Genomic DNA, 10957 nt, shown 5'->3' with positions numbered 1-10957 from the left:
TGAAAATATACATGATCATGATTACAACATAACTCAAGAACCACAGGACCTACAAAACTATATGATATTTGAATTCTTCTACACACTCGCTATGAAATGATCAATGCAAATTTTGCCAAAGCTCCCCAGTAAACACAAAACGTTTTCGACATCATTCGCAAAAGGTTACAAAAGGTTCTCAAAAAACGTTTAAATGTCGGGTTATATAAAGGGTATATTAAGGGTATAAAACGTTCCCATAACATTAAAAAACATTTTTTTCATAATCTACAGCCCAGCAAACACAAAATGTTTTACAGAAAGGGTTTAAATGTCGGGTTATATAAAAACGTATAAAGGTATAAAAACCTTTTAATAACATTCCAAAAACATTTTTGAAAACTTGATACAAAACATTCTAAACAGAATGTTATTTTGGGGTTGAAAAAATAGTTTGCGAAAAATGTTTGCCCAAAATATTTGCAATAACGTTTTAAAAACTCGAACCAACGATTCCACGCGTCATTGATTATCAACCACGGTCTTTACAGCTCGGCCACGGAGCCAGATAAACAGAGTAGTGTAATAATAAAAGATAAATCTCATAATGCTATCTTTAGCCTTTTGTTTACATAAATATTATGCATTTTGTAAAGTTTTGGACGTTTGGAAAATGCCTCAAACAAATAATAAAGACACTAATACGATGATGAAATTGTATAAGTCGGGGAATATCTGCGTCGCAATGTTTTGTTTTGATTTTAAGAATTTGACCTTAAAGTTTACGACGTTAAGACATTATCATTCGAAATCAACAAAAGATATTTCAGCAGTATATAGTCTCATTCTTTCTCTAAAGTGTTTTGAACATGTATGTGAAATAGCTTCAACATTGCATGGTTCGCTGCATAATGGTCAGTGTTGTAGTCGAGTCCTCGTCATCCGAGTCCGAGTCCGAGTCCGAGTCCTTGGTGTCCGAGTCCAAGTCCGAGTCCGAGTCCCTGCCAATTTTGATGTCCGAGTCCGAGTCCGAGTCCGAGTCCTCAATGTTCGAGTCCGAGTCCGAGTCCTTATGTATCAAATTCAACCCCCGGGGTTTTCACCAATACTTTATCAACGTAGGCCTATACTTAACCAGAATTTTAGTTCTATATTATTTTCTTGTAATACATAATTTGCTAGTCACACCTAGCGTGCCTAGTATTGGTTTGGGGCTGTGCAAATAATTATGCGGAGCCAGGGAGGGTGAAATTGCAAAACAAAAACCCTTATCCCTCTCGGCCTGCCAAAAACCGCTTGACCCCCCTTCCCGGCCTGCCAAAAATTTTTGCACCCCTTTTGCACATGCCATTTTTGGGGGATCCCAATTTACAAACTTTAAATGGTTCAGCTATATGTTGCGAGCGCAGCGAGCAGGGAAATTTGCATTAAGTAAGCATTTCCGTACTGTTTTCTAAGCCTTGTTACTGTTAGAGCGTTTTATTTGAAAGGTGCCCCATATGTGCCAAAAATTGCTTGTTCCCCCCTCTCGGCTTGCCAAAAACGAAGAGGTGTTGGGGGGGGGGGTCACTCACATGTAAAGGTGGTACGGGTATGTGCGGCATCAAGGGCCCCTTTTTCAGGCTCTCCGGCAGTTCCTTAACACGTACATTTGCATCATGTTCCAGTTCATTGAGCCGGAACATGAAAGTCGATCCACGCGGATAGGCCTACTCGAAAATTGTAGCTCTTTAGCTCAAATTTGGAAACATTTTGAACTTGTTAGCTCCAAAGCCTATCATTTGGCCCAATTTTAGTTCACAGACCTCCACAAAAATGTGGAAATTTCAGTTCATCAAGCCTCTATTTTGCCCCCAAATCAGTTCTTATAGTTCCTAAAGTTCGGCGCCGCACACCCTTACCAAAAATTAACTTGAGTGCCCCAGAATATTATTATTATTCATGTACATTCTAGACTTGCGTCTAACAAAACAGCCATGTCAAAACAAACGAATATGATTAAAATCCATTTAACCAATTAAAGATATAACTGAAAGCAATCTTGCTTTTTGGTTGTACTTTTATTTACTTGTAAACTGAATTTATTTGCATGCAAAATTATTTAAATTAATCATGTGATATGTGATCATTGATCAAGCATAAGAAGAAGTTTACAATGAACGAAAATAAAAGACCTAAAAAGACCCTATTTTGCCGGACTCGAGGAGGACTCGAAGCCGAGTCCCTGAGTCCTTGGGGTCCGAGTCCGAGTCCGAGTCCGTCCAAGTCCTTAGCTTCCGAGTCCAAGTCCGAGTCCGAGTCCTTGAAAAAAGGACTCGAGTCCGGACTCGAGTCCGAGTCCGAGTCCCGAGTCCTCCAACACTGATAATGGTAAAAACTGCCTTGACCTAAAAAAGGGCGAGAGGTGCCATATTTGCGGATTCAGGCTAAATTCAAAATTGGTATAAAACGTTTGATTTTGATCGATTACAAAAATTCATTTTGTCATTAAAAGAAAGTGTGTCTGGCGTGAATTACACTACAATTTTCTTCAAATATTTTTTACAATGATAGAGTGAATCCCCTGGCCCTCTATAATTACGCACAAAAGATCGCCTCCCCTTAAGCAGATGAGTGGCATGTTGTAATGCATTGAAGGTAAATATGGCAAAGAGTCCTTTGTGTTCGAGTGTGACCAACAACCCACTCGACAGAACAAAAGGTAGAAACTTTGCTGCAGTCGCTTACACATGGCCTTCTTTTGATCGCCTTTTGATACACTGTAGGTGCAGTGTTACGAGTCGTGCTTGACTCAAGGCCAAAATCACCTTTTACCCGAACTCACATGAATGCACAACACAAATACACTGGTTGATTAAGCTAACAAAATCTAAGTCTTTAATTGAAAGCACGTTATGATTGGTACAATATATGACAACAATACACATACACAATAATCAAATATAATCACTCTTTAACTATTTAGTACTTAGCCAGCATTCTTCTTCTTGGTGATCATAAAGTTCTTGCAATGTTCTGGACGACTGATGTAATATATCCTTATTCACTTGTCCTGCGAAAATCAGCGAAGTCCAGTGAACACTTGCGTTTATAAATATCCTTGCGTATGAAATTCTCACACAAAAATGGCTTTCTCCAAACCATTATCTCCTTGTGCTGCTTTCTCCAATATTAACTCCTTGCGCTGCTTTCTCCAAACTTGGTGCTACTTCCACCTTTTACACAATATCTACAGGAAGCAGGACTGCGATGCAGTTGTCCCCACTTATTTTGACAGTTGTGTTGCTCCATTAACCAGACTTCAGCAAATCGGCAGAAGAATATAGTTTCCTTTCTTTGAAGAAGTACGTTCTTTGACGTATTCTAGATCTTCTCCGACAACACTGGCAGGCAGTAGTGCATTGACTACGTAAAATAGTTAGCAATTTCCTCTCTTTGAAGGAATTGGACTGTAAGCATATTAGCTAGCTAGCCCAGATCAACACTATAAACTGTCTCAATGATAAAGGCTATTGCAGCCTGTCAGATCTGTATCCAGATGATAATAATTGTAACCTTTTCCATAAAGTTCGACACAATCCGCATTAGACCCTATGTCTTACTTTGGTCCATTTTCGTAGCTCCGAAATAATAACCATAATTTCAGCATGTCGTTGAGGACAAAACAATTGCCGTGTGGGCAAACAACGGTATCCGCACTTGACGAGATCCATCTACATAATCTTCATCGCTCAAAGGCTGAACTTGTAGCACTGTAGGAATCCTCCATGACCACACTTTGTAATACTCTCTGAGTATCCAGAATAACTGTTTAACATTAAATACTCTCTTTTGAGAGCTATAGCTACATCCATTCACATTACAATCATATCGATACAGGTCTGCCTAGAATTACTACCAGCCAGATGTTTTATAGCAAACCATCTGGGATTTTCCCAAATGTTCTAATAATAGACATTACCACTAACCATTGTGCATTATTGCAACATTCTGATATCAGGGGATTTTCCCCTTGACATAAATAGTCTTGATTAATGATGTTGTTCTTGCAGTCATCTGGTTTTTCCCCGTGATGTCATAATAAACAATCTATTGCATGATTAGAAAGGTAACTTCCCCAATTTCATGAAATACAATTATACAGGGTACATCACAGCAGTAAAAAGTTAAACGTTCGCGCTGAAGTAGTACAGAACAAATCGATATTATATGAAGTTGAAATGGAAGTAAATTGCAACCTGCTTTTCGCCTAGTACCATTTAGTGTCTCGGTGCTTGCGACTCTTCTAGGCTATCCTATTTGAGTCTATTTCCTTCGTGATGTTCTTTTGATTGCAGTTTGTAATCTTGATTTAGCATGTTGATGTTGTTGGCGGTTTTTTTTTTGGTTTTTTGGGTGTGTTTTTTTTTGTAAAAAAGAAATAAATCAATAATAACTCGTGTAGATGATGCTCCTTCTCTGCAAACCTCTAACTGATTATTGTATAATGCGTCTATACTATGACACCTGACAGGTTTTTGCAGATAGGACCTTCTTGCAATAAGTAACTCCTTGAATATGTTCTATTTCCTTCAGGTTCTGTGGGGTACACCAGAATTGATGGAGACAAATGCATCGGTACAGTTGACACAACCATTGGAATAAGAACAGTCAGATCTAAAATTGATTGCTCCCGATATTGCTTGAATGACGACAGATGTCGTAGTTTCGATTTTGTTCAAGGGAATGGTAGTACAGGTGGTGTATGTCGTCTTCAGACGAGTAAAACAACTGCAGAGTTACTCAATGAAGAAGGCTGTGACTTTTACATAGAATCGCTTCTCATATAACAATAGATCACGATATATTTCTCCAGGACATACTTATTTAGTTTAAATCATAGTGTACAATGCCGTTGCAGTTAAGTTTCACGTTTTTGCAAGTGGAGGAATACCTACTCTGGAGCGGCCGCGTAATGATTTGGAAGGAGGGGGAAATAAGTGGCGGTTAATTTGTAGGAAATATACATAATGGCCACTTGATCACCCACAACGTATCATGGGTATTTGATGTACCCCCTCAGAAGAGACAAACTTTTGCCAAATGAAGGCCCATTTGAAGCCATTTGGTGGGCCATTTTTGGTAATATTATTGTGTACAATTTAGTTTGATAATGCCAAAAATTGGTGTAACGAAGCCTGAATTTAATCCATTCGTTGACATGTTTGCATTATTGTATAAATTATTGCTTTAAATAGATAGTGTTGGGTGTCCAAATCAGAAGCGAAAAGGGGAATGTCTGATAGAGGTGAGAAACCTTTGTAAACTGAATGCCCAATTGAAGCAATTTGGTGGGCTATTTTGGCACTGTTATTGTGTACAATTTTAGCTTGAAAAATCCGTAAATTCTCAAATAATTATTGAAGCCATTCGTGGACACTATTATTGTATAAATTATTGCTTTCAATATATAGTGTTGGGTGTCCAAGAAGCGAAAAAATGGGTCTGTTTATCCATAAACAGGGGGTTCGAAAATCTGGCAAAATAAAGGTGCATTGGTGCATCAATTTGACATTTTCTTTCAGGGTCTTTAATAGAGAATTAACCTTATTTTAATTATTTATGTTCATCCAGACGTGTGACACACATCACATTATGGGTTTAATTAAAGTGGGAGGGCCAGGCGAATGTGTGGGGGGTGGGCACTGGCCACTTGGACTTGAACCTGTCAAAATAATACTCGATATAACGGGAATATGAATACTGAATACTGAGGTCATCTGAGGTCGAAAGTCAGTTATCATGGTTATGGGTAAAATGTTAAATTTGCCCGTTTGGGCTTAAACGTGACCATAATTGGTCAAGAAAAACACATAATTGAGATCAATAAATTGTTCATAATGGCTGCGGTCAAATATCATGCAGAGGTCATGAAAATCAGAAACCACCGTATAACATTCGCGGTTCCCCGCACTTTGTGCATCCGCGGGTATTCATGCTCGTCGAAAATTTCGCGAAATAAGGGGTGTTTACAGATGAAGAAACGCGATTCGCGAAACACACAAAAGGGGTGTTTTTTCAAACCACATGTTTGCGAAATTGAAAAAAGGGTATTTTCATCGAGCGACCTACGCGATTCTGCAAGAAAAGGGTATATTATAAATATCGTTCGCGTTTTAGCGAAAATAGGGGTATTGTCGAAGGGCAAATAATTCGCGAAATCGCTAAAAAAAGGGGTGTTTTTCCCCTAAAAACTTCGCGAAATGAGATGCAAAAGGGGGTGTTTTTAAAGTTCACCGACAAGCATGAATACCGCGGATGCACGAAGTGCGGGGACCGGGTTCGTGAGCCACAGCAGCTCTGGTTTGTATGTGTCTTGCACGCACGCCACTATAATATTTGTGAAATATGAAATGAAAGTTGTGATCGCCAATATTTGTGTGCTAAATTCAAGCTCTCAGATTTTCTTGATAATTAATAAACAACAATCAGTAATGGTGATTCTTTATCGGTTAACTGACAAATTTATGTGCCAACGAGTCTGAACGAGTTAATAAAGATACTGGTCTTCAAGTCTTCACGTATGGTTCTCCAAACAAAGCTAGGCTTATCCAAGGAGTAAGGCGATGATGCTCATATTGTGCAGATGTGCATGCAGAGTATAGAACAACAAACGGTGTGAATAAAAAGAACTGGAGCGCTGATTATATGACTTGGTGCGTATAGCAATGCAGAGAGGTAAATAACGGATATCCACCCAGTAAATTATTTTACCTAACCAGTAAATTAGATCTGTCCATTGCCCTACAATTGCCCACAAATATTTGGGCACCATAATTTATAAACATTATAATCTTATCTTTAAACTAATACCATGATAATTATCTCCTGAAATCAACTGTTATAATTTGAAAGGACGTTGAAAGTGACGCATCTTTTTATAACATTTTCCAATTTATTAACTTCAGAGCAGGAATAAAAATCACACAGGAAGCTAAATTTATCAAAATTATTTTGAGCAATTTCCACAAACCACCCAGTTGACTGGTTGCTCTAGTGGCCTTTGGTGCGAGAGGTTGAGGGGTCATTTTTAACTCAAAATTGTTTACTTTCATGTCATGCATGTGAAGATGTACAATATTGCACTGGGAAATATATTAATATAATTTTATGTCCTTTTTTTCTTCGTGGGAAACTATAAAATTATATTGCGTCCAACATACGGGCGAGATGTGGAGAAGGTATAGCATCGAACTAACTAATAGATAAATAATTATAGCTCGATGAGTATGGGTTTCATTTAAAATGTAAATCCCTTTAATTGACGTGTCGTTATTCTTATTTAGCTCTCTCTCTCTCTCTCTCTCTCTCTCTCTCTCTCTCTCTCTCTCTCTCTCTCTCTCTCTCTCTCTCTCTCTCTCTCTCTCTCTCTCTCTCTCTCTCTCTCTGTCTCTCACACGAATAAAAATCCACAAAGATGCATAAAATGCACAAAATGCCTACAATAATATTTTATAAAATTAAAATCTCTATGAAATGTGAGATGAGTGCAACAAGAAGGTTTGGAATTTGAAAGTGACCCTTCTTCTCTAATAACCTTTATTATGGGTCGTATAAATAAAAATAATAAATAAATAAATAAATAAATAAATAAATAAATAAATAAATAAATAAATAAATAAATAAATAAATAAATAAATAAATAAATAAATAAATGAATAAATAAATCAAATAAATCAAAAAATCAAAAATATAACAAATTCCACAAATTGAGGCGGGAGGAGACAAGAACCAAATCATTTAACTTTTTCGGCCTTACGTTAAAATTTGTCCTATAGGTATATAAACGCTCAAATGTAGATAATATTCACAAGGCCTAATAACCCAAAGAAATAAGGAATTTCCCCACATAACAGCTCAAATAAATATCTATTGGAAAGGTTACGAACTTTACTTTTGTAAGCCCCGTTAACGTTGTATATACCAGGTGATGATCATTATTATTTAAATTGGTAAATGTGTTTTTTCATATTATCGTTTCGTGTGAAAATGAAAATATACATGATCATGATTACAACATAACTCAAGAACCACAGGACCTACAAAACTATATGATATTTGAATTCGTCTACACACTCGCTATGAAATGATCAATGCAAATTTTGCCAAAGCTCCCCAGTAAACACAAAACGTTTTCGACATCATTCGCAAAAGGTTACAAAAGGTTCTCAAAAACGTTTAAATGTCGGGTTATATAAAGGGTATATTTTTTAAGACTTGCTTCATGTACTGATACTCAACACAGTCTATGCTTCAGGATCCAAAAGCCATTTAGCAAAGTAGCTCTACAGGGGACATTTTAAGGTTTATTCGTACGGGGGTATATGAACAAGTTGGCATACACAGAAAAACAATTTTACTGCGTAATCCAAATCAACAGTTTTTCACTGTGAAGTCTAAACAAGGGGTATAGGTGGTAAAAATAGTCCCAGTAAACTTCCAACCACCAAACCTATACATTTAATAATAATTTAATCAATAATATTTTATAAAATTAAAATCTCTATGAAATGTGAGATGAGTGCAACAAGAAGGTTTGGAATTTGAAAGTGACCCTTCTTCTCTAATAACCTTTATTATGGGTCGTATAAATAAAAATAATAAATAAATAAATAAATAAATATAAATAAATAAATAAATAAATAAATAAATAAATAAATAAATAAATAAATAAATAAATAAATAAATAAATAAATGAATAAATAAATCAAATAAATCAAAAAATCAAAAATATAACAAATTCCACAAATTGAGGCGGGAGGGGACAAGAACCAAATCATTTAACTTTTTCGGCCTTACGTTAAAATTTGTCCTATAGGTATATAAACGCTCAAATGTAGATAATATTCACAAGGCCTAATAACCCAAAGAAATAAGGAATTTCCCCACATAACAGCTCAAATAAATATCTATTGGAAAGGTTACGAACTTTACTTTTGTAAGCCCCGTTAACGTTGTATATACCAGGTGATGATCATTATTATTTAAATTGGTAAATGTGTTTTTCATATTATCGTTTCGTGTGAAAATGAAAATATACATGATCATGATTACAACATAACTCAAGAACCACAGGACCTACAAAACTATATGATATTTGAATTCGTCTACACACTCGCTATGAAATGATCAATGCAAATTTTGCCAAAGCTCCCCAGTAAACACAAAACGTTTTCGACATCATTCGCAAAAGGTTACAAAAGGTTCTCAAAAACGTTTAAATGTCGGGTTATATAAAGGGTATATTAAGGGTATAAAACGTTCCCATAACATTAAAAACATTTTTTCATAATCTACAGCCCAGCAAACACAAAATGTTTTACAGAAAGGGTTTAAATGTCGGGTTATATAAAAACGTATAAAGGTATAAAAACCTTTTAATAACATTCCAAAAACATTTTTGAAAACTTGATACAAAACATTCTAAACAGAATGTTATTTTGGGGTTGAAAAAATAGTTTGCGAAAAATGTTTGCCCAAAATATTTGCAATAACGTTTTAAAAACGTTTTCATGACCTTTATATAACCCGACATTTAAATGTTATTAAAACGTTTTGAATTTAAATTTCAGGTTTCACGTGGAATGATGAACTTCATCGTGTTTACAAGTACATTGATAGTTTGACGACACCCTTGCGGTTTCCACAATATCGTAGAGATATTAAGCGCTCTCAGCCAATAAGGGTCTGGCCTGTATCAACGATTCGTCGGTATACCGTGCCCCAAAAATTATGCGAAAGTTGTGGTGCAATTTCATCTGATGCAGCCCAATTTGAAGCGCAGTCTCCTCAGAACAAACAAAATAAATTTTTTAAACATTTACATTGAACATGGGCCTAAATATTTTGTACAGACACAGTAACAATGGATTTCAGTGTTTTGATTCATTTTGAACAGTACAGTGGCGTGCGATATGGTTTGTTTAAAATATACTGGTCGTGGGATCTTTTAATGTAAAATTACACACGTAATCGTAAATGTATAGGTTTGGTGGTTGGAAGTTTACTGGGACTATTTTTACCACCTATACCCCTTGTTTAGACTTCACAGTGAAAAACTGTTGATTTGGATTACGCAGTAAAATTGTTTTTCTGTGTATGCCAACTTGTTCATATACCCCCGTACGAATAAACCTTAAAATGTCCCCTGTAGAGCTACTTTGCTAAATGGCTTTTGGATCCTGAAGCATAGACTGTGTTGAGTATCAGTACATGAAGCAAGTCTTAAAAACTGAGAATTGTCATCCTTTTAACACTGAATACAGCTAATGTTGACAATAATGTTGCAGAACAAACAATACAGATTGATTACCTGTGAGCTACTCCTGTATGAGAGTGACCCCCGGGGTCCGAGCAGGGTTCATAATAAATTGTTGTATAAATATAGGCCTTCTTGACATCAAAATGCTTAGCCTTGCATTGCATCTGATTTGCTGAAAAGTCACCCAATACCATTTGTTTCTATGAGACAGGAAATTTTCGAAAGTCGGGGAAATCTTCAAAAGTAACCCTATTGGGCTACCAAATCGCGGGTTTAATTTGTTTAATTTGGGTGATTTTTGAGATTTCAAAATTGTTAAATTGGATATTCTTTCAATGGTCCTACAACACGAAAGCATCAAACATTTGAACTATTTCAATAAACATACACTCTAGTATAAGCCTACTTTTGACAATATGATCTCCATAAAGGACATTCACCCTTTGAAGGTTGAATATATGTTATGTTGACAAATTAGTCGAATAAACAATATATGTTAATTACCTGTATGATACTCCTGTGTAATGGTATGCGTGACCCAATATCAGACAAAAACCATAGAATCTGCGGGTGTTATGTTAAACAGCAACCCATTAGGTGTATAGGTGGTGGTAAATTAGTCCGCAGTGATCTTTCAGTACTTTTGAACTAATTAACTTAATTTGACATCCTTATTAC

Source organism: Amphiura filiformis, chromosome 16 (genome assembly GCF_039555335.1).
Source record: "Amphiura filiformis chromosome 16, Afil_fr2py, whole genome shotgun sequence".
Classification (NCBI taxonomy): domain Eukaryota; kingdom Metazoa; phylum Echinodermata; class Ophiuroidea; order Amphilepidida; family Amphiuridae; genus Amphiura; species Amphiura filiformis.
Note: the sequence above shows the minus strand (reverse complement) of the source record.